At 36.0% G+C, this 26248-nt stretch overlaps 1 protein-coding gene and 1 long non-coding RNA gene across 9 annotated transcripts in view; one reads left to right on the top strand and one right to left on the bottom strand.

The window, feature by feature from the left end:
• The window catches only part of grid1a (glutamate receptor, ionotropic, delta 1a), a 395293-nt gene that overhangs the window by 146685 nt on the left and 222360 nt on the right, over positions 1–26248 (bottom strand). The window lies entirely within an intron of this gene.
• Positions 991–26248, top strand: part of LOC118599691 — a 73781-nt gene continuing 48523 nt past the window's right edge. Inside the window, exon 1 of the long non-coding RNA XR_004949148.1 lies at positions 991–1342. This is a non-coding gene — a long non-coding RNA (uncharacterized LOC118599691). The remainder of the gene's footprint in view (positions 1343–26248) is intronic.

Raw genomic sequence — 26248 nt, 5'->3', positions numbered from 1 at the left:
CATTTTTTTTCCTTAAAAAAAGGCCACATGTAAATTTGCGATTAATCGCGAGTTAACTCAGGACAAAATGTGATTAATCGCGATTAAAATTTTTAATCGCCTGACAGCTCTAAAATAGATCCATGTACGTCTTTGTTTTCCTCGTGCAAACTGTACTGCTGGGTTCTGTAAGCTGGAAGCTGGTAGTGTAAACCAGAGGTGTCAAAAATATGGCCCACCAGTTGGTTTAATTTGGCACAGTTGAGAAGAGAAAAAATATATATAAGGATGATGAAAAAAAAAGTAAGTTTCTAGCCCATTCCTGTGGCAAGTTATGGTTCTCTAAAGAAATCACAATAATGCACAATTCCGACACTAGGGGGAGCAAAGGATTAGCAAGACCAGCATGACAAGAGATCAAGAAATTGGCTCCATATCGTTCACGTCTGGGTAAGATGCGATTTAATTTAGTTGAATTTTTCATTGATTTGCACATTTATAGTCTAGGCAGGGTATTTAATATTTCTTGAGTTTACTATTGTGATTGCTTTATTATCAAATGTACAATATTCAGTCTGTATAAAGTTGAATAAACCGTTTTTTTTGTTTTGTTTTAGTAAAATGCATTGAAGAAATCCATTGGCCTCTGTGAATGAATGTGTAACGATAAGTGATTAGGCTACTATGTTGGTTTAGACATTTTTTCTAACTGAGAAAATAACTAAACAAAAACAAAGCCATAGATAACAAGTTGAACAAAGGTTATTTTGCTATTATGTTGCTGGTCCGGCCCCCTTAAGACCAGACGGGTTGAATGTGGCCCCTGAACCAAAATGAGTTTGACGCCCCTGGTGTAAACAAAGGGATGATGGGAAAGGAGAGCAGGCTTACTCCATGCCACAACTCAGAGGCAAATTTCTGATTTACTATCGATGTTTTGCAGAAACTATGTCCAAGAAAATTACATTTTTTTCTTATTTTGGCTAAAAATGGCATAATCATAAATACAAATTCACAGGGAATGCTTTAAAAATAGATCAAAAGATGATCAGAGTAAGACTTTAAAATAAAGCATCACTATTGTTGTAGTTGTTACTCACTGTACCTTTGATATACTATATACTACTTATATACCTCTCCTCTATTTTTTATCTTTTATTTTATTTAGTTCTCTGTGCTTCTATTTAGTGCAGTGTGATTCACGTGTTGTTTCTCTTTCCCACTCCTCTCTGGGGGATTTCAGATTCCTGGTGGATCATCTGTGCTCTTGTTCTTGGCAGTGGACCACACCTCTGGCTCATCTTGGTTGTGGACCTCGTCCCCACCTATACCCCAGTCCTATCTGGTTGAACTCTTCAAATATGTAGGTTTCTTCTTTTTCCTACAATCCTTTTTTTTGGGGGGGGGGGAGTTTTTCCTTTCTGGGAATGAGGGTCTAAGGGCAGAGATAACCAGTTTAATTTAGTCTGTTAGGTTTAATTTGGCAATCCGCTTTTGTTTATATTACCGGCATGAAGCCAAATGATGCAATTGTTTTGTGATATTGGGATAAACAAATAAAATTGAATTAAATGAATATAGCATAGCTAATTATAGAGTTTCATAGGATTTTAGCACCAATTTGCACCATTTCTTAGCTTCCGGGTGAGGACTTCTACCAAATTTCAATATTTCCTATATCGTGGTCATATCAGTGAGTTGAGGCCAGCAGAACGAGGCCCCTAAACTCAGACTGTCTGTTCAGCAAGGTTGAGCTTCCATTAGAGATGAGTCATTTTTCTAATGCTCCCCTGCCTTTGCTCACGTAATCTCTTCTTAGACTCTCTATTGAGAAAATAAACATCCATGGCTATTTCTCACCTCCTGCTGGGAGTCAATGATAAGAGTTTAGGTTCAGTACATATCCCTGTCAATACTATTGATGTTCAGGTGCACATGTCACCTAAAGCTTGATGGAGTATTCCGCTCCACTAAATCATACCTTCTAGCCAACTTACAAATAAAATAACAGTAGAGATAGGCCAACTGCTTCTGATGCTGTTAGCAGATAGCGTGACAGCATGTTCTGTAATCCAGCTGCAGCGCAACAACTACAAAATAGATTGTACGTGGCACAGGAAGAAAAATATTCTGTTTTTATTTCTCTTTAAGAACTTGGGTTACATTTGCTTCTTCTATGTTCTTGTTTCATCACCTAATTGATGAATCTTTTAAAAGCTGGATTTAAGAATACATTTCACAATAAAAGAACTGCTGCTCAAGGGTATTTTCTGCAGCTTCTGTGGCAAAAAAAAAAAAAGTGGATTAAAAAAATGTTGCAAACTATGATGTTTCTGCCACTCAAAAAAAATACTATTAAGTCTTTTGCATCAACAAACATGGGCAGGGAAAAAACTAAATATATCAAATTCAGTGGTGGATCTCAAAGACTGCTGACTCACACACTGATGGACTGACACTAAATCAAATGGCACAAGGCTACAAAAGGAATTTCAAAGTGCAGCACAGAGCTTTTTTGTGGCCTAACTTTCAGATGTGGAACAATTTGGAGAGACCTAACCCCTTTTTCCTTGAAGCTCGGAGCTTTTGATGTTCATCAGAGTGAGGGTGTGTGAGGAACATCTGGCTGGGGAGGGAAATTTAATTAAGTTACTTCCTATTGTAACTTGGTGTCTTTGAACAAGAAAAATAAAACTAAAAATTAATTTTCAGTTGTGTCAACTTATCTTTACATGTTTTATTGCAGTCAGGGGGCGAGGCTTTTGTTCAATTTCATTTTTTTTTTTTTTCTAAACACGATTATCTTTTTTTTCTAAAAAATGTTTTATTCTGGTTACTATCTGGTGCGCACCATTTAGTATTTGGTGCTCACCAGACACTATATAAAAAAGGTAAAAAAATGTTTTTTTTTTTCTTTTGGACATTTTTTTTCCACCTTTGATGTCCCCTTAGGGGCTCTGTAATATATATGAATATAATATATTCATAATAATCTGACACACTTTACATACTGTAAAATGATTTAGTTAAATTATGAGATTATTAATAGCATTACAGTGTTGCATGGATTTTTAAAACGGAGTATGAGAAGGCAGAACAATTGTTCTGCCTCTCCAGGAGTGCGTTTCAGTTTGCCCACTAGGTGGCGATCATGCCATAGCATTACACCTTATTCCAGAAGAAAAAGAAAATATAAGCAAAAAAACAATGTTTGGACCACAAATTGCTCCATTAAAAATATTTCTTTAAAAAAGTTTAGAAAATTCCTGCCTGTGAGTTTATAAAGATGTTCATTTAGTCAGCAATGTGTGTTTAGGTCGACCGAGCGTTAGCATTAGCCGCCCTATGGGAAATCACGTTATATAATAGCATCAAGCTAGCGGACTTTAGCATTTGATCAGTGTTTACTTTTATGGATTGATTATTGATCTGTTAAGCTTAGATCATTTCAGATCGATTCATAGACAGAGTTCTAGTCATTTGTGCTTTTGTGAGTTCAGGCCTAAGAGTAATGGAGGTTGTGCGAAACATAATGTGTATAACAAGGTCTTTTGCATACCCTTTGTCAAAAGAGTGTTTTGCTTTCCTTCAGTACTTTCCTTTTGAGTCCTATGCAGTAGTATTATTTTATAAATATGTTAATCCTCATTTTGGCATTTGGATAAAGATTTTTAACAGAATATCCAAGAGTCCTTCACTTTGGGGCAGGGATGGACTCTAAATTTTAAAGGAAAAAAAACATGTTTTGATGGGCTATTTGCTGTGATTTAATGTCCTCTTTTCATCTGAGGTTGGCTTTTGTCCTTTTGTTTCTCCCTGTCAATACATCTCACTGCCATCATTTTTCCTCCGTTTGTGCCACTCTCACTTGGATCACAGTTGCTTAGGAAAACCTGCATCTGTGATGGTTTTTTTTGGTCTTTTTTTGTAATCAGAATTTTAAGCGATATCTCAGATGTGGTGGGTTCATAAATATTGAATCAAAGCAGTTTGTTCAAGGATGCACCCCCCGCGCTACAGATGTGGATTATTGTAAACAAGATTCAAGGATGACTGCATCGATCATTCATAAGACCTGCTGTTTTTAAAATCACATCTCTTAAAATCTGGTGCAGCAACTTCTGTTTGGATTTATTTCAAATCATACTTTCTTAAAAATGTCTATTATTTTTCTTCTTAAATAAATCTGCTCACAGGTTATGCATGTTGTCCAGTTTGGTAACTGTGGCCAACTGCACTAGAGCTCTTTTTGGCACTAAATGTCAGAGCCACCTGCTCCCACAGCTTGAACAAACCTAGACATGTGTTCATATTAATGCCCGATGGCAGATTGCATTTCCTTGCATTGCTAAATTGTTTTGCTAAAATCCACAAAATCACGACCTTATAGCTCTTGGAAAGCTAGAAAAAAGCTGAAAAATATCCAAAAGTCATCATGTTTTACAAGATCTTTAAACATGCTAAAAATATTTTAGTCTCAGAAAGATATGCATTAAGACTGCCTCGTTCTGTGTCCTACAAGCTATATATTCCAATTAAATCCCTGTTGTTGTTTTTTTTTTAAATATGACTTTCTGGTATCAACATTGTACCCAATAATAAACAAAGGACACATTTATGATATAGATGCTGAGCAGCAAAGTCACAAAAACTTTGTGTACCCTACAGTTTTCATTGAATTGTACATAGCAGCCTCAGCTATTTGAGAAAAACTACAACATAAAGTCAAACAGTGATGTCTTTGTTAAATGTGTCTAAATCAGGTCTTTTGTTCTGCAAGCCTAGTTTTTATACCAATGAATTGTGCGTACTTTTTACTTTCAAGGACATTTTTTTATGTTCATTGGTTAAGGATATCTTATAAAAGAATAACGCGTATAACCTTTTTACTTCAAGTTAAAGAAAGCAAAATCTACCGTTATTTAAAGCATAACGTTTTAACAAACTTTACTATGGAAAAGGACAAAGGCTTTGTGGATAGTAGTGAAATGCATAAGACAGAATCCACAAGTTTTCTATGAAATATTGGCTATTTTAAAGCAATCTGTAGGATCCTTCACCTGTACAGCATAATTTTACAATTAATTAAATACCTCTCAATACTAATTTAGATCAATAAAGTACCTTATTGCATTATTTTTCCATATATATCAAATGTGATGATATACATTAATTAATATAATGCAAACATTATTTTAAATTAGATTTTCCTAATGGAAAAAAAATAGCACAAATATTCTAATGGTGAGAGAAAACTTTATTTATTAAATTATTTATTATTTATTTATTTATGAAATATGGTTCTGCGACGTTTTGGATGTCCCTAAGTCGTTTTTTTGACGTGCTGGTTGTTCCCATTAAATCAGGGGTCGCCAACCCTTGGGACGCAGTATGGGACGCGGTACCAAGCGGCCCTTGGGCCGGTGCTGGTTTGCGGCCCGGAGATTGGGGACCTCTGATTTAAAGGGAGCAGCCAGCAAGTCAATAAATGACAAAAAGTGGTGCGGAGGGGCCCCAAAGCAAATGTCCATATAATGTTAAAATCCCATCAGTTGTCACACTACTAGATGTGTGAATTTTGTTCTCTGCATTTGACCCGTCCCCTGAGGGAGTGGTGAGCTGCAGACACAGACGTACCCAGGAACTATTTTTGCAATCCAACCCTTTTGTGCTGAGTATCGAGCAGGGAGGCACTGTATCCCATTTTTGGAGTCTTTGGTATGACTCAGCCTGGATTTGAACTCCAATCTCAGGGCTGACACTCTACCACAAGGCCAATGAGCTGGTATGGCCATATGTGACACATTGGTAGTGAAAATGCGCTGAAATTGACTGTGAGAGCTTAATTTAAATCAATTTACCAGTTCAGCTGTGCATTTACTGTGAGAGATGTACAATATTCTCACATACAGTCAATTTAACCTAAGATGCTGGTAAACACGACTTAATCAGATAAACTCACCTTCACGAGTCAGTTAGCTGGTAAACAGATGACCTTTTTATGCCACCAGATTAGATGAGTGCTGCCTAGAAATAAAATTAAATACATTTTTTTTTCACGTAATCCTAAGATAACTAAATAATAACATTATTATCAAAAGATTATAACATTATGTTTTGTTGAGATAACCAAATAAATTGCCAGATTGTATTAAAGAGACAAAAAAAACGTATTTTCTTTTTAAAAAAATGTAGCCAAGCGAGCAGTCATAAAATAGCTGCTATAGATATAATTTTAATCATTGCTTCTTATTTTAGATAGACTCCTCTCTTTATCAGGAAATTAAATTCTGGACATATTAAAAAAAAGAATCAATAAAATGTTGCAGTTGTTACAAACTCCTGTCTTTTTGTGTTTGTAGCCTCCATATTGTGCATTTTATTCTGAAACTCTATAAAAACTTATATAAAATAAAGCTGGCAGGGAAATTTTTGTCCAATTAGAAACAGATTTACTCTTTGTAGATCCTTTGAAAAGCTTGGTATTTCACTGAATAATTACCTAATGAATACCTTGGAATATAAAAAAACAAAAACATTTTGTATAGCAGTGTACCTTCTAACCATTTATTTAAAAATGTACTTTTAAATAAAAAACATATACACCACTAACCCTTTTGATAGCTTCTTTTTTTTATCTACCAAATGGATTATCAACAAAGTAGCAGATAACCGTAAATAAAATAGTACCTCCGTGTTCCATTTTGCTTAAACTGTTTTAACTCGCATGCATTACCTCAACCACAAGAACATTGAGTTTGTACTTTTTGTGGCCACATCCATCCAGGAGTAAAGCTTTAAAAAAATGAATACATATTAGGTCGGAGATTGAATGTAATTTAGCACAAATTTTCCTCATATAAAGGTAATGGGTCTTTCTTTTTGAAGAGGAACTGACTCTTCCCTAAAAACCTGCTTCTGTTCTTATCGTGAGCACTGTCCTGTTGAAAAACAAATTAGCTCATTATCCTTGAAAGGCTAGGCACATGGGAGCAGCATGCATGAAGAGCCAAACCTTTGGTTGTGCCAAGCTGAAAATGTCAACATACTACCTTGAGAGTGCACATTAAACTCACAGTAATGGCTGCCACAAGACAGATCCCCATTATCAAGTCCATTAAGGCACCACACTCCTTTTCAATGAAGGAAAAAAAAAAAGCAGGCAGCAGGATTTTAAATTTCAGAAGGAAAATTGATGCACTATGCATCATGCTGACAATAATACAAATTTCTGAACTCATAAAATATAAGCGGGAGGACATGTATGCTGATACATTTTGCGTCATGTGTGTCGTATGTATGTACAAATTCCTTAGCACGTCAATCAGGTGAAAAAAATGCAATATTCATGGGCTGTTTTTGTTTAATTGCCATGATAGAGTGACCTTATGTCATGTTAAGTCTCAGGCAGTAGTCAGCCTGTCCTCCTGGGACACCAACACTGACTCATTTAATGAGGAAAAATGATTTATTAAACAGGAAGTTGAATTATAAAATAGTAGCTGCCTTTGTTGAAATCAAAATAATATTTTAAAGATTCAGTCTTTTTTATTATTTCCTAAATTGGCACTACTGAACAGTGTCTCCTCACACCTTTAATGTGACCTTCTACAATTGTTAAATGGGTCACATAAATACTTGTGAATTTTTTCAGTTAAATTAAGTCCATAAATATGTGCTTAATAAGTTTAAATGTAAACAGCAATGTGCTAACATTGACTTGAGTGAATGTTAACATTTTTACTAGATTGTCCTTGGCTGTAGATGTGGCGTATACACACACATATACACATATATATATATATATATATATAGATCCCTCCTTTTGACAGAAGGAATCCAAAACTTTAGAATTATGGAACATATATATATATATATATATATACATATGCAATAATTCTAAAGTTGTGGATCTCTTCTGTAAAAAAAGGGATCTTAGTTGGACTTACACTAAGAAGAAAATATTATAATTAACTGAAAAGGTTTTGCAAAGTTAGTTAACTTTTCACCAGAGAAATAAACACATGGATTATAAATCCTGACAGATTAATATAGGTAACGCCTCTCCTTATGCATTCATAAATACGTTTCTGCTATTTTCCTTCAAATTTTCTACACTATCTTCTGTTGCCAGACAACCAGAGCTCTCCTGCACCAAACTTTGCTTTTATTCCTCTAGATGTGTCTGACCTTTTTTAAATGCAGTCATGTTAATAGGTTGAGGTTTTTAGTCATCAAAGAGTAAATTGTCTGTCTGATATTTAACATGGTGACACATGCATGACTTCCATTAAAACTGATGTGCTACGATAGTTCAAATACCTCTTTAGGTAAAACCAACAAACCAGAAAAAAGGTCAAAGACTAACGCTATTAAGCCTGTTCCTTAAAGTCATCTTACATTTGTTGCACTTCATAGCTGAGATAAAATTAAGAGCAGTTTGAGACATTGTGAATATTTAGCAACAATTAAATATTTTCCTTTAGATTTTTTTTTTTTGCTTTTCAGTGACCAAAAGGTAAAGTAATGAGATATACAAAAGGAAAAACTTGATGACTTTTTACAATTAAATGCCTATTTGTCTTTAATTCACAGTTTAGTAAAGGAATTTTCTAATCCAGATGTCATCTGACAAAAAAAATACCCAACGACCTTGAATAAATTCCCACTCCATTATAAGACTTCAGCTTGACAAGCAAGAAAAACAAACCATTCACTTTCAAAATCAATCATTTAAAGAACATCTAAAGAACATCTTCAATATGCAAAGCATTTAGACAAAGCACAATAAATGGACATTGTCTTATCAGCAGATACTTGTAACCTAACTGTTCTTTATTCTATTGTTCTTTATGTTAGAGCCACAATAAATAATGTATAAAATAATTTAATGACAAACATGGTAAGAATCAATAAGTCATGTGTGTACATTAAAACACAATAAAGTGTATAGTTGAGAGTATACATTTGTTTTATTCTATCCTCTAATGGGGTGAAAGACCTGTTATTATAAAAAAAAAAAATGTTGCATAGATTTCCTAGAAAAACAGCAAGCTAGTTTTTAATGTTTAATAATTAAAGGGGCAGTAATCTAGGGGCTGATATTATACTGAAAGGCTAGACAATAAAATATACCCTAAAAATACTTTTTTTTTCTAGTCTAGCACCAAAACAGTGCGACTCCATCAAAAGAGAAGCTGCATCAGCTGACTTAGAAATGGACAGAAAATTAAAAAGATATCCACGGAGGATAGTTATAATCCAGAGCAGGTTTTTATTATGGATGAAGTCTGTTGTTCTGAGTTAAAAGAAAAAAAAACTTTTTATGTTGATCAATACTCCAATGTTCATGAGTAGTGCACAGGTGTGCCTTAGACTGCCCACAATACTGACACTGACAATAAAGCAAAAAAAAAACTGCACATTTCAGGGTGGCCTTTTATTGTGGGCAGTCTAAGGCACACCTGTGCACTACTCATGATGTCAGATCAGCATCTTGATGTGGCACACCTGTGAGGTGGGATGGATTATCTCAGCAAAGCAGAAGTGCTCACTGTCACACATTTAGACAGATTTCTGAACAATGTTTGAGAGAAATGCTAATATTGTGTATCTGGAATGGATTTTAGATCTTTAAGTCCATCTCATGAAAAATGGGAGCAAAAATAAAAGTGTTGCGTTTATATTTTTGTTGAGTGTATATTTGTTATCTGATATCTATGTCTATCAGATAGCTAATAGACTGTAGATGTCTATTAGATTCCTAATAGACATCCTTTATCGGTTGGGAAGAAACGACTCAAATGGCTTGTTTATAACACGCAAGGCATGATGGGACTGTTACACAAGAAGCTGTGGGAAAGATCTAATCCGTGATATGCAATAGATCTCTACGAATGAATGTCTGTCAGATGCATAATGTATATCTATAGCTGTAAGCTTTGAAATAGTCATGATTTAGAAATCTAATAGATGTGTCTGTGCTTAGTGAGCTCTAAAGAAGAAATGAAAAGGCAGTTTTGTAACAATGACTGACGTAATAAACACAACCAAAATTTTGAACATACTTAGGAATATTTTTGTATTAGCATAGACTTAATAAAATAAAGTTTTGCAAGTCCCTTTTTTCTGTCATACGACTACTTTCAACAAAGAAACTATAATTGGTCAGAAAAGCTAAGAGAAATGGTAAACTGATGATTTCATAGTTCTTACCACCCTTTTGTTTTATGAAAAAATAAATCATGCATCCATTTTAGTTGTCTTTTTACAAGGATTTTATCTGTTTTGTGTATCTGGAATAAAATGTAAAAAAAAAAGCCTACACAGCTGTGATTCATTTAATTACTTAATCTGCATAATTGTGTTGAAAAGCAGATGATTTGCCAAAATCTAATCATCCATGGTATGAGACAGTACGTTTTTTTCTGTATTTGGACTAAGTCAATAATACATTTTGAATTAGAGCTCAGTTTCACATAAGACACATTAGCTTTTTTTGTAGTTTTGTAGTGTTAACCCCACTAATTATCTTTTTTCCTCTTTTGAGACAGAAGTAAAAAGCAGACAAATAACAACATGCTCTCGATATTTGTCATATTTAGCTTTACATAGCTCTGAGTACTGTCAGTCTATATTATATATGTGCTCCTTGGCAACCATCTGCCAGCCGTTTCCTTGGAAACAGACTCATTAAAAATATTGGGTGATGCCTTGTTGCTGTGTGTGTGTGTTTGCCTCTGGATCTTCAGTCTGGTGTACAATACCTACATTGGTAAAAAGTAGTGCAAGTGAATACAAGCATACAGCTGCGTGAAGTTATCATGTTAGGAGCATATTTCTATTTTGGATGCTACAGCTCCTAAATAATCTTGACATGTTTTTGATTCTAAACCTCTTGCACTAATTTTAACCTCCTTAGATACAAATGAAGGGTTTATTACAATTTTAACTTAACCGCATTCTGGAGGGCAAAACTATAGTTAACCCAAACACACGTCTGTTTTAGATATAAATTGCTTATGTTTTATCTGCGTATACGTATGCATAACAATTTAAGTGACACACTATTCATAATCCATTTGATTTGATCTAATGTCAGCCCATCCTTTACGGCTACAACAGCTTTATTATTTCTTTTTTCTGGGAAGTGTTCCCAAAAGCTTCAGCAGTGTGATCATGGGAATGTTTGACCATTCTAGCGCATGTGGATTTGTGAGGTCAGAAGGGGAAGTCTGGTTTGCAGTCTTGGCTTCCTCCCAAAGGTTTTCCATTGGGTTAAAGAACCAGTTTTATCATTCTTGATTTGTGCACTAGTGTGCAGTCCTGTTGGTATAGGAAGAGAACCTCCCCATTTTTTTCGGATGAAGTTAAAATCTCTTGAGATGCTGAAGCAGTCAAAGTTACTTTTTACTAGAACTGAGCTCAACCCCTGAAAAACAGTCAAACAAACACTGTTCTCCTAGCAACCTAACATAGATTGTCAATTTGATTGCTAGAACTGGGAAGTATGATTTGTCAATCCAGAAAGGAAGTTTATGTAACATGTTTTTCCTTCTTTTTTTCCTATACTCAGTACAGTACATACATCTGAAAACGTTTTTCAGTGATACTTGGAGAAACAATCTGCAGGTTACAACACTTTGGCTTTTATTCAGGTTATCTTCAATTAAATTTGACTTCCACTGATTGTGCTTGTGTAGCCCTGCAACTGATTGGTCATCTGTTCAAGGTGTGCCCAGCCTTCGCCCAACAGTAAGTTGGATGGCCCCAGCAATCCTGTGACCCCCAAAAGGATTTAACGGGTTCTATAGATGGATGGATGGATAGATTCGACTTTTAATTGTAGATTGCCCCAAATCACGTTTTGTTCATTTTAATCAGTTATCTAAGGCTCAAGGCTCTTCCTGACACATTTCTGATAATATAGTATTGCTCTGGATTCTACTGGACATTTGATTGACCTTGGTTTGTTTGGGCAGTGTGGGTCCCTTGGCGCGAGATCCTTCACGGAACTGCCTACCTACAGCTACAAGGGGGCCTTAGTCTGGGAGTCCCAGTGCTGGTCCCCAGCCCAGATAAAACACAGGGTTGTGTCAAGCCAAAATGTGCAACTCAGTGACAAGCTGATTTGCTTTGGCAGCCCCTAAGTCAAGACATTCTCATTCCCAAGTCGTCACAGTTTGAAACAAAGTCAAGGACCTTCTGCGTCAAAAATCGATGTTTTGGGTGTTCCCAACTCGTCGTTTTTTGACGTACTAGTCGTTCCAATTAAGTCAAAGCTCCTCAACCGCCTGGCTATAAACCAGTACTGGTACGATACCGGGACTTGGACTGCACCAGCATCCTAACCCGGTACTAAACTCGGATCGGTTCCGCACGTGGATCAGTACTGGTACCAGACGCTGATCAGTGTCCCTGTCCCAAGGGTTGATCTGTGTCCGGTGCTGCGCCCGACAAGGTCTAGGACCGGACCCCTGATTTAAATGGAATAGCCAGCACATCAAAAAATGGCGAGTTGGGGACACCCAAAAATGTCAAAAACTGACGTGGAAGGGTCCTTAAACATGTGTCAATATGTGACTAATTGGGGATGAAAATGTGTTGCCTGAAGAAATATGCTAAAAGGTGAACAACACTGTTGTAAACAGACCCAAAACTCTGAGTGCATCAGCCCTGTTTTATTTTGCCGTTTTATAGTCTTAACAATCAAGAGCCTTGGCAGTGCTGGTGCAGAAGACTTTTGGTTTATTTAAAGACGAGCATCAAAAAATGCTCCGGAAACAGCTCTTTCCTTTTTCTTGGAAAAATGTCCATGGGTGCTGTTCTCCAGAATGTGAATATTTGATTAGTTTGGTGATCATATGGCCAAATGTAGCCCAGAAGTCTATTCATGTTCCAATTCAGCTCTGGTAGTACGACTGGACTTAGAGCTTTAAGCATTCTAAAACAGTACACTTTTGCACACATTGGCACACGGAAAAGCACTATAAATTAACATAGCAGCATCGTGTAGAACAGAGTAGAGTTTTTGGCAATGAGTCTAAATTTAGGTCTTTATGTGTCACCAGGTGATTACAAAAGTATCAAAGTGCCTACTGTTCCGTAGCCTAAAAGACATAGTGTAATACACAGAAAAAACACAAAGTATTATTATTTTTTTAAAATGTTGATCCAGTTTCAACAGAAACACCTACATTTTTTATGTAAAACCAGTAGATTTGGAATCTTTTTAAATGTCATAGCAAAGGAAAAAATGTTTTTTAAAATCAATTTAACAGCTTTGCAGAATTTAACTACCCACTAAAGAAAATTCAAAATGACAGAATAGAGGAAGATTTGATTTGGTTTATGTAGTCCCAAGCTGTCAGTCCTCATAACGCAGAAAGGATGCTGGCCAAAGTAGTATATTACCATGATGATAAGATCAGTTTCAAGTGTCAGTACAGTGTAAGCTAATACCCTGTCTTGCAAGGCTGGTCTCTCATCTCCACAGCCACAGGGGCTCTGCTTTGATTAAAAAATAAACCAATGATTCTTCCACGCACCTTTCAACCAACTATCTCCAATGGTTGTATTATTTATTTAAAGACCTTAGGGTGTTTTTCACTTTTTTCCAGAGGGCTCTGATGGTTGAAAAGCTTTTTCTTTTTTTTTTTTTTGAAAAATGTACCCTGTGAGACAGCTTGCTTTAAAGAACTGAGCCCCATGGTGACTATGCAGAGAAAAGTCAAAAGTGTTAGTTCGCTTGCTGTCGTCCGTCTTTTCACATTTTGCTTTGAGGTCCTAACAAAAAGCCTGACAGTTTCTTGGGATTGCCAAAACTCTCATCCATCAAGTTGAGCAAATAGTTTAATGGGCTTTTCATTACTTTGCAGGGAATATAATATCAAAACATAAACCGGATACAACTGTGAAAATTTGAGTCCTTTTACTTTAGCTTTCTTGGATTTTTTTTAAAGATTATTCTCATGTTTGTTAAACAGTTTTAAGCTCCTCCCAAAACGTTTCTGTCCTTTTTACGTTTCATTCGCTCTATATCCCAAAGATCTATTACACTATCTATACACTATCATTTGGGCTGGGATGATATAATTGATTTGAATCAATTGAAGCTTAACACATCAACAATAGATTAATAAAAATATTTATTGAGCTCATAAAGCTAAAGTCCGCTAGCTTGATGCTAACATTTAATGGAATTTCCCTTAGGACGCTATTGCTAACGCTGAGGGCAACCTAAGCATACTTTGCTAACTAAATTAACATCTTTATAAACTCACAGCATGACTTTCCCAAACTCTTTTAAGGAAATATTTTTTTTAAAATAAGCGTTTGTGGTCTAAAACAGTTTTTTCCTCATACTGTCTTCTTCTTCTGGAACAAAGTGTACTGCTATAGCATGATCGCCATCTAGTGGCCAAACTAAAACACCCTCCAGGAGAAGGAGAACAATGTTTACAATGTTAATGATCTGAATATTTTTGTTAGAACTTCTTTTTTTGAGAAACCACATAACACTGTAACAATCTCATTATTTCACTAGTACATTTTACAGTATGTATACTGTATCAGATTAATATGGATAATGTATTTCTAAACAAAAGTGTATAAATGTGTAAACTTGAATTTAATTTAATTGAAGTATCGACAAAAAAAACTGAATTGGATCGATCCAGGCTTTTGTAAATCAAATCGAATCGTTTCTGGAAATTATAATCAATACCCAGCCCTACTACCATGTATTATATTAGGAATGATTACATTAAGCTAAATTAAAAAAACAAACTTCAAAATTGCTCACTTTTTGTTACATTCCAGTCATTTGCTCTGTTGTCCATTCAGCCAGCTAAGGCTGCTTCTGACTGATCACTCATGCTGACTTTGTCTTTCTAATTCACAAATCTTTGTGAAATATTAGTTGCAAATCATCTTGGTGAAATTACATTTTTTTTAAAATCTACAGTCAGTAGTTCGAAGTATTGACAGAGGGATATTACCATGGGATACATACTTTTACATTTTATTCACAATGAAATGATTAGATTTGGTTTCATTTGATTATGTAGCTCTAGTATGCAGCATTGATCCTCCCCCCATGGGTCAAGCATTAACACACCCCACAAGTTTATACATTGATCAAAATCAATAAATTCTGCTTCTATTTTACAAAGTCGGTTCATATTTCAGAGTGTTGTTAAACCGCGGTCACCCTCACACACAGAGATACATGGTACAGTTTGTTGCTGTTTCACTTTGTTGTGGACCTCAGAAGTGCTTCTGTGCATTTGTTACAACCGAATCCCTTCAATATACCATCAACAGCTTCATTTCCAGGCAGACTAAAGACCAATTCAACCCCCAAACCACCGGTTCTTCAGTCGTGCTGTGCCAAAGTGATTGTTTTGAGAGGTAAAGTCGTCGCTCTCCGTGTGCCTCGGCTCTGAAGAAGCACAGCGTTCTCCTTCACACTGCACCTTCTGCTCCTTCACACGCTTTGATTGTAATTTGCAGGTAAAGCCTCTGCACTCCAATGCTGCAGTACAAAGAAACTGTGAGAGGCCTTCTTTCTATTGTCAGTCAGACCATCATACGAACTTTCTTCTCAAAGAAATAGCACATGGTTGAGCGATTCATGCAACTGTTTTATTCTATGGTAAGCAACAAAGTTACTATTCTAAACTCATTCCATATGCATATTTAAAGCTAACTCTACAGAACTAATGTTGCCGTTTCTGAAATGACCACTGGGGGCAGGATTCAAAAGAAAGATTTCCCCCATTGACTCCAATAGTAAAATGTTATTTTACCCCCAGAAGTTTTCCTTTAGTGTCTATTGATAACATTTATGTGTGTAGGTTTTTAGTGAGCTGCTTTCCTCTTTTTAGAGCTCAAATTTGTGCATAACTGGGGGCATGATTTTGAAACTTGAGCAAAGTTGAGCAAAGTAAAATCCTTCAGGAATTCAGAGCATGTATTTCTCCAATCAAATTCAACTTATTTGCATTTATAAAAGTAAGTTTAGCAATAACACAAGCACAAAAATCACATGGTAGAGAAAACACAGTAAAACATTCTCAATTTTGTGTTTTCTTACATGTGGGCAAAAAAAAGTTCTAAAATTTGACAGAATGTTTGGACTATAAGCAGATTAGTGGCGTGCTTTGGTAATTCACCCCGTAAAAGAAAGAAATAATTAGGAATCTGGACAAAACCATGACTAAATATAATTATAAACGTGAATCCATTGTGAATGTAACTTTATTATTGTGATCCTGTGTAAAACATTGAAGTCAGTCACTGCGTATCATTAAGAGCAGCTTGGTACGTGGACACAGCTGTCTCCATAAATTCATATTTCGGGAACGACTTTTGGTTTCGTCTGTAAACAGCAGCTTTTGTTATGTTATTTCTGAAGTTGAAGGTTCTTATTCAGTTTCCTCACTGGTTCTTTTCTTCCCAAAAACACTTTTCAAATATGTCATCTTGTTTGGCTTTAATTAACTGTTAGTTTTAGGATAAAAGCTTAGACTACTAGCTATGTTAAAAATAAAGCTAGTAGTCCACTAACTTTGTTTTTAACATAGCTAGCAGTCTGCTATCTTTATTTTATCATAGCTAGCAGTCCGCTAGCTTTATTTTTAACATAGCTTATGGTTCGCAAACTTTGTTTTTACCATAGCTAGCAGTCCGCTATCTTTATTTTGATCATAGCTAGCGGTCCGCTAGCTTTCTGCTTAACATAGCTAACAGTCCACTAACTTTGTTTTTAACATAGCCAGCAGTCCACTAGCTTTATTTTGAACATAACTAGAGGTCTACGAGCTTAGCTTTTAGCATAGCTAGCGGAGCGCTAGCTATGTTAGCGCCGCTTAATGTCATTCGAGGCATCAAGAAAGGCACATGTAGTCGATGTAGTAGTTTTGAGTTAGCCCAAACATCAAAAAGTGACTCGGGTTGGACCATACGACATAATATCACATAATATTTATACCATAATGTGACGAGTTGGGAGTAATATTGTGTTGCTTAAACAACCAGTGCATGCCCGAACCCCTCCCCCGTGTGCGTCTAGCCTCTGACTCTGCTAAACAGAGCACTTATCCTACTGTAAGTCCAAATCAAAGTAAAGGAGCAGTATCGGTGGCATATACCACTGGATATTTTGATATCGGACCGATACAGATAATCTCAAATTATGCAAATTTCATCCGATTATGATAGTGGCACCAATATACTGGCCATTTATTCCAGATTAGCGGGCCAGATTAAACAATTTAATAGGCTGTATATGGCCCCTGGGCCTTAGTTTGCCAACCATTGTGTTAGGCAGTTTAGAAAATGACAAATCAATTGTTTATTTTAGAGCTTCAAAAGAGGCTAAATTGACCATGAGAACAAAACAGCTACAGTTACTCAATTTATTTCACAGTGGTGACCATGATCTTGATTGTTGTATCATTGTTGTATCATCAGTGTATAATTGATCTGTAAAATTGCAATATTAAAGAGAAAGCTGTCCTTGGAGTCACTTCTATGAATTCTGTTCTTAATATAGCCGAAAATCACTGGCATATATATGTTTTATTTTTATGTAAAATTGTAAATATACTTTCACTTTAACCCTAAAGTGTCGAGATTTACAGGGGTAACTTAAAAAAACTAAATTCCAATGAAACTCCAAAAAGGTATTATATCATTTTTTTTATTTTTGTGAACTAACAATGAAATAATCGAGTCGAAAGTTGGGTCGGCCAATTGTCCTTTCTCCTCTGTCCACTGGACCGGTGTTTTCTTTTCTAAAGAAGCTAACAACTGAGGATTTGATGTTTATTTTCTTTCATTTCATTCAGTCCAAAGCTTTTCCAGTGCAATGAAACCCCCATTTCGGCTTTGAACTTGAAGGTGCATTGAACTGTAAAGCCCGCCGCTGTGGTCATTTAAAAGGATCTGGCTAAACTACCAAATCTCTTTTTCAAGTTTGGAACAACTTTACTACACAGATTTTCTTTTTTCGTCCATTTATTGATTATCGAGCTGGCAAAAGGCTACAATATATATTAAAAAATAAGGGTTTGTTCAAGTTGCTTTATTTTCTTAAGCAAAAATTATGGCATCATGTTTATAAAACATCATAAATCCTGTATAGTTAAAAGTTATCCCATCTTGAACAATGTTAAGAATAAAGGCTTGTTTTTGTGGTATTTCTTTTTGATTATTTCCTTTTATATTATCATTACAAATAACTGTTGTTTTGACCAATTTTGTATCTTTTAGTGTAGATCTTTAGCTGGAAAACCAATTATAGGAGCATCAATTTTCCTTTTATCTTTTGTTTTTAATATTTCTTAGTGATTTGTTTGTGGCATTAGTTGACAACATTAATTTCAAAAGCTGTCAACGCTTTGCATATCACTTCCTTTCGCACTCACTGAAGCCATGCACGTCATACTGTTGATTGAAGGATGAAGCTGTGACCGCACCAATCAGGACTAAATCTGTTCTGCTTTCACAAAAAACGTCTGCAGGTTGGGGGGTCACTCTGGATCGAGAACAGACCACATGGTCATGTGATGCCACAGCGAGCTTGGAGAGGCAGAAGGACTGTGATTTAAATCTGCAATACTTGGTGATGAACCTGGAGCCTCTCTGTGGCATGCGATTTTCATTTCCATTTAAAAAATATCCCCTTTAAATATATATAGAAATTAAGCTGAACATTTTTCACATCAAAGGTAACTGAATTATGATGTTTCTTTGTAGTTGCGAGATCAGAGTCCAAATGCTTTGAAACAGGAAACCTTATAGAGTGCTCCTTGATGAGTGAAGAAATCCTGCTTAAATCACCATAATTCCTCCGAAAAGAGATGACTCTCTCCCTGACATCCATCTCATCTTCACAACAAACGTTTTTATATTTTAAATATTTTTTAAATAATAATTACAATCGATGATAATTGATTGGATTATTTTTTTGTGCTATTCTAGACACTAAAAACACTTAAAATGTGAATCCATTATTCATTCACTCCTGATTCATACTTTGTGATGGTAACATACACATGTACCTGCACTGTATTGATTTTCATATTTTTATATTTATTCCAGCCTTAAGCACACATATATACTTACATACAACCATACATAATAAACATTTAACCACTATATTCTACATTTTCAGACTAGTCAATAATGCACTTTTTAAAATTACATTATTTTTCATCTTAAAAAAACGGGGTGGGATGAAGGAAAACCCTTTTTTTATTCCCACCCCTTAAGTATCTATAACTTGACAATGGTGTGACAGCTGATATCTTATTCATGTCATTGATATCCACATTTATAATTACTTATACAAATAGTCCATAAACAAAATATTCAATTTGACCAATTCACTTTTTTTCTAGTGTTCTTTTTAACCTTGAAATTTACAATTTAGTAAATGAAAAATAATGTTTTAATTAATTCTTAATACTGGATGTTTATATCTTAATTTTTAAGGCTATTTTGACTCTTCAACCGCTTACGCTAGTGGTTCTCAAACTGTGGGGAGGCGCGAGTCACCTGGTGGGACAAGGCTAGGAAGTGGGAGGAAGGGGGGAGGGGGAATGTTTGGATGTCTGAATTTTTTCCGCGGCGGAATATACACAAACCGCGCTTCAGGACCGCGTATGCGCTGGTCTTATGTCACTTACATTAACCTAATCCTAACTATGACATTTTAAAACGTACTGTTGTTAGTGGCTGTTTAAACATCCAAGAACTGTAATGCCGCTCAGATGTTGACTAATTTCGCACATGCGCGGTAGACTTGTTTCGCTTGTTCACATGCCCACTTAGAGTAAGGTGGAACAATTTATAACATCAATAAACCAATTAATTTCTTTAAAAAAATGAACTTAGTGAATATTGCCAGCAGGAACATCGATTCTTAAAAATTGCATCAGTGGACAACAACGCACTATAGGCATCTTTTTGCACATAGGTTCAATGATATTGTTCTCGCTAAGTGAATGATCTAATTTTTTGTTATTATTATGTTATTAAAGGTAAACATGTTAAGCTTATTTTGTCACAGTTTTATCGCAATGGGTCGCAACGACTGTTCTCCAAAGGGGGGAACAAGAGAAAAAGTTTGAGAGCCACTGGTTTACGCAACTTAATCCAGCAGATTCTAAAGCAGAGAAAGCAGTTTTGTGCTGATATGCAACACTTTACACTTGTGAAGAGTTTATATGATCTACATATATCAGCTGATTCTGTTACAGGGTTTGCATTAATACACAAAGTGACAGAATCAGCTTAATCCCGTTAAACGCTAAAAACGTTAGGTTGAGGTGTATATATTTTATTTATGTTTCACCAGCAACATCTACTTTTTTTAATAACATATATTTCAATTTTAATCATCCTACAAATTTTATTTATATGTGTTTTTTTTATATGTAGTTGTACCACTATTTTTTCAATACTCTTTAAAAGTTTTATGTATTTTTTAAATATACATCTATTTGTTTCTTTGGTCTTTAGTGAATATAATGGGACAAGGAATACATGGTTGCTTTTTAATTTCATTCCTAATCTTTTACTTTTATATTTTATTTTTAAACTTTATATTGGGGTTGTTTGAATCATTTTGTACTTGAGGAGTAAGACAATCTGTGCTGTAAATATTTCCAGAAATAGTCTATTTTAATAAAGCGAATTGATAAACTATTTGAATGAGCAGAGTTCACATATTTTTCCAAACAAAAAATTGGATGCTAACCAATGAAGTTGGGAAAACACCAAAAGTTGAATGTTCAATGTCGAAGCTAAAAAAGTTAACCATATAAGGTGGAGACAGAGACAACTGTGACAGCTTTGTTTGTGATCGCTCCGACTGCTTCAAGTCATCTGACCATTCCTTTCCTAACTTTTTAATCCTGTCGCCTACAGAATAATTTTCTATCTTTTTTTTACTGATGTTTCACCATTTTATTTGACACAGTGAATGCTCAAGGCAATCTTTTTTTGTAGGTTCAGGCTCGTATCAGATAGTTAGATAAAAAAAAAAAAAAAACTCGTCTTTGTCTGTATGCACACAAGGATGAAATAAGTACAAAAACAAAAATGCTTTTGATTTCCTTTACAAATGTAATTTCAAGAACACTATGTCTCCAATAACAAAGATTTGCTGCTTTTTTGAAGTAAAAATCTTTTACCTTGCTGCACCGTCTGTGTTCCATTTATCAGTGAACGGATCAGGGTCTAAATGTGTGCACATAACATGGTTTTCTTGTCCCTTTGAGTCGCTGAAGGCTATTTGTTAGTTGTCAGTGAGCATCAGCCTTCATCCCCACCCCTTTGTATTTGCTGGCTCGATTTGTGAGGAACTGGATGTCAAACAGTCGTCCCCACAAGGTAAAAGTGGAATTTCACATTTGTTAAATTGATCCTGGGAGATGCATAAAGATAGAATGAGACTAATAGCATCTGGATGAAAGAGGGAGGAAGTTATACTCCCATCAGGACGACAGCTGGAGGGTGATTCTGAAGTGCAAAGAGGCAGCTTTGGGTTGGCAGAGCTTTAAGATAAAGAATAAAATGATGGACAGAAGAAATTAGTCGGAGGTAGCAGGGGAGACCTGCTTTCAAAACAGATGGTCTGTAGGTTACAATGAAAAAAACTGTTAGACAAAGGGTGAAAGAAAGTCAGAAACACTGAATAGAAAAAGTAAGATAAGAAAGATTTGTCAGTATTGTTTGTTGAAAAGAAAACAGTTGGTTTATTCAAGAGGCAACAGTTTGACTTCCAGACTGAAGTATGTGTGGAAATTATAGCAACTGGAGATAGTTGCAGTTCACCAACTCGTGTGTGGTTTGAATTTGAAACAAAAACACAAAACCTCAAAAAGCTTGGTTTAAAGCCTTTTAACCCCTACCTTATAAAAACAAAAAATTTGGATTGTGGCAACTATATTTGAAGTGTAATTAGATGTGCATGTGTGAGTGTGTGGGACAAATTGTGTCCCCTTTGGCAAATTGGCGACCTGTCCAGAATGTACCTCCTTGCCTTTGCCTAGCCAGGATGGACTCTGGCAAACCCAAGACCCCGACATGATATTAAGAAAATGGATGGATGGATTGACAGATGGATGGATTCCAACTTCATTGCAAGCAATGTTTTCTAGACATCTCATCATTTGATTTAACATTTGACCTTGAAGTCTCACTGCCATTTGATTGACTTCTTAGGCTTTTGTCTCCTTCTTTTGAAAAGGCTTGGTAGAATGCAAATCCTGCCAATTTATGAACATTACCAAGCCATTCCTCAACGTAGCCCAAAAATAAATTAATTGATCCGCTCTACTTTCAAAAGTAACGTTTATCAGTCTTCTTGAGCATTCAGAATGGGGTGGCTGTGGGGCAGCGGTAGGGCACTTGGCTCCTGATTGGAAGATTGTAGGTTTGATTCCCACCTTGCCCACCCACGTGTCGAAGTGTACTTGGGCAAGACACCTAACCTCGAATTGCCTCTGGTGGAAGGTTGGCGCCAGTGTTCGGCATGGCGACTGCCACCAGTGTGTGAATGGGTCTTTGACTGTGAATTGCTTTGGGCCTTCAAAGGAAGGTACAAAGCGCTATACAAGTGTACGCCATTTACCATTTATACTCGGTTTAAAGCATTATTTATTATTTTAGTCCAGGGGTCTACAACCTTTAACGATAATAGAGCCATTTGATTCAGGTTGTTATGGACTGAAACTCAACAAGAGCCGTAAAGTTTCACATTCAAAGTAGATAAAAATACATTATGTTTCGTGGCCATTAATCCAATTATTTATAAAAGTTAGCTTTGAAATGTTCTCTTCAATTGTGGTTTTCTGTATAAAACAAATGCAACTTCTTTCATTTTTTACAAAATCTCATTCAAGTTCCTTTCAAAATAAACATCTTGTGTTTAATCAGATCTTTCAGCTGCAACAGATTTACTTTAACAAAAATCTAAGAAATATGAGATCTTCTATTATTGACTCTTGTGTTCCTTCATCCTTTTTCTTCTTTTACTAGTGAAAGAAAACATTAACACATTAGTGTAGAATCCAAATTATCTAAAAATCAATGCATGTAAATGCAATGAGATTTCACTCTGATTATAAACCACTGACAGTAGATTAAACCTTTTACCATTATTTTGATCAGTTAGGCCTATCCTACATGTCAAAAATCTAAATAGAAATTAATTAATTAGTTACGTTTTTTTTTTTTTTTCTTTGAACCTAAAGAGCCACAATGAAGGAGCCCCATCTGGACCACTTTGCAGACTATCACTGCAAGACTATCACTGTCCACTTAAAAAGCAAAGCGAACTTTAGTCCATGTGAAACTGGTGGATCTGGTTCACTTGTAAGTATATTCTGGGGAAATCCAGGAACATTTATGACAAAGATGAGAAGTTTTTTAAAAAGAAAAGACAATTTGATGTCAGTCAGCATTCCAGGTATTAAAGACTAAATCCAATGAAAATTGTGTCAGTTTTCTAATGATGGAGGACATGTAAAAAGAAAATTAAGACCTGAGTATGTCTTTATCCAAATTGTTGTAATTCAGGAGCTGGCAAAAAAAAGAAGATTTCTAAAAAAGCGTGTACCATGGTGTGAATACTCGATTCTGATGTGCTGATGGGCGTAGATTAAAATGTAATCCACAGGGATAATGCACTCCAAAAAAACAAGTTCCATTCAAATAGCTCAAATTACTGCACAGAATTATTAAAGAAAAAATGTTTTTGCTTTATCATCTGGACAAAAACAAGCAGTAAGAGGTGAACTGATGCTTTATTAAACCTATCGTTCTCCTTTGCCGCTGCAGTTCAGGACAGTTAGCTAGCTCAGTGGCGTATTTTCATGGCAACCTGAAATCATGGAATCTGCTTTTTGTGAAAAAGTGATCTAAACTAAAACAAAAAAAAAAAAAAAAATCAACTGAATATTTATTTATTTTGTAAGCGACCATGATATAAGCGGGATAATGCCCTTCAAAGTGTGAATTATCAGAATTTAATGCACTTTACCGAAGCAACAGGTTTAGGCTTCCATTCTGATAATCCACACTTTGTCAGGCATTATCCCTTTTTTGTAGCTGTGACAGAGGTGTTACAGTCATAGGGCAACAAGCTCCAACAGCCGACAAATAAATTCTTGTAGATCTGCATTTTCCTTGTCTTAGCTAGCATCTGGCTCAAAAGTTTATCGCTGTAAAGCTCCAGTTTGCTTGCCAAATTTGTTGCATGGCTAATGTTGGGTTGATATTGTGAGTGGCTGTAAGCTAGTCTAATCTAGCGGTAGAGAGTGCAAACAAAGGGATGATGGGAAATGAGGGGAACTAAATTCCAGCGGTTCAGCCCACAACTCATAGGTGAATTTCTAATAAAACCACTGCCGCTGTACAGAGGCAAATCAATGAAAAGTTGGCCAATGTCTTCTTGTAATGGGGAGAAATTAAAAGGACTGGGAGAACTAGCTTTTTTTTTTTTCTTCCGACTGGTTTTTCCTCCAGAAAGAGCTCATTTTGGGAAACACTGCCCCCAAATTAGCAGCTGTTGTAAAACCATAGTATGTTTGGTCTTCTGTGAAAGCCCACCACCACAGATAAATTTTGTCAATTTCTGACCAATGCACCCAACCCTAAAAATGCCTTTGGTGATGAGCTGAACAGATTTCGGATCCAGAAACAAGAAGAAAATAAATACCTCCAGCTTTTATATGCAGTCCCTAATCTTTCAGGTACAGCTGTAAATGAAGTACAGCTGGATTTTCCATCATAAATTACAGTTATGTGACAGTCATAAAGAATGGCAAGATTCTATTTTCCAAGAAAAAGGACTTTTCTGCCATAAAAATCGTCCTCTCGTTCACCTTCTTAACTCACACTGCCGACACACACTCACACTGAAAGAGAATGCTCTTTTGTCTGACAGCAGGCTTGTAGGAGCACAAGTGATGGAAGATTGACCACCAACCTGACAGAGACTGACAGTAAAATCTCTCTCCCTGGCTTACTCTCCAGCCCAGAGGGCATTGATAAAAGCAGACATTTTAATTTGTTAGGTCAAAAACAAACTCCATTAGCTGCCAGCTCCAAGAAAACCTAGTGGGTTCTGACCAATGAACCTTGCTTATTCATGGCACATATCCCCCCAACCAATCAATTTTTTAAATTGTATTGGTGTATTAATGATTAGTTTTTATGTAAAGAAAAACGTCGGCTATGCGGGCTCAGTTTCAGAGGGAACACCTGCAAGGCTTCGATTTTTGCCATGATATGGATTTTCTATTGGCATTATTATTGTTAGTCTTGTTAGGCCAAATCTAAATTCTTCCCCTACCCTTATGGCTTCTCACTATTGCAGGGGTAGTTGAAACTTTATAGGTCTCCAAGATAGTTATTTTAAGCCTTGTGCTCTTTTATTGGGTCCAGATGACCCCAACCTTATATTGATGTGTGATCAATGCCATAATAAAGGTGAACAGGATTTTATGTCTGCCACGGACACCAGTGAAGGTAAAAACATATTTAAAAAAAAGGTTCAGCAGGCTGTCTTGTGGGGTCCAGATGACCCCACTTGTAATGTAAACATGGCTAGGATAGCACAAGGGTTAAACCGATGTTGTTATATATTTTCTGAGCGCTGACAGCTACGCACTACCGTAGATGATTGGCAACTATTGATGTCATCATCGAGTGGTAGTTCTGTCCGAATTTGAAGGCAAGCGCTATATCCGTATTCCCACCCTACTCCCTAATTCGGACAAAGCCTCGGACTGCACTACAAAATGGCGAAGGCACTATAGAGTCCACTATATAGTGAGAAGTGAAGGAATTCGGGCATTGCCACTATTTTTCCATAACTCTCCATTTGTAGGAATAAAAGTAGGGGTTGGGAGAAGCCGTATGGGTAGGGATAGAATTCAGATTTGGTCCTAAATTACAAATTATGTGAATTAATGTGCCAATAATCTCCTTTGTCTTTAGGCTTGACCTCCTATCCTCTGCTTCGTCCTTTGCTCTCACCAACCAGCCACATGTCCTCCTTAAATAAATTATGACCCTTCTCTTTGGTCCAGGCCTCTTTCCTGGTAGCTCCAGCCTCTGCATCATGTCAGTACTTTCCCAACATACATGTAATTACAGTTCCTCCTCTCAACGTATCCAAATCATGTCAATCTGGCTTTCCTGCGTTTATCTCCAAAACATTCAACATGACCTGTCCTTCATTCCTGATCCC

The sequence above is a fragment of the Oryzias melastigma genome, linkage group LG15, assembly GCF_002922805.2.
Source record: "Oryzias melastigma strain HK-1 linkage group LG15, ASM292280v2, whole genome shotgun sequence".
NCBI lineage: Eukaryota > Metazoa > Chordata > Actinopteri > Beloniformes > Adrianichthyidae > Oryzias > Oryzias melastigma.
The sequence above is the reverse complement of the archived record's forward strand: the minus strand, read 5'-3'. Positions and strand labels throughout refer to the sequence as shown.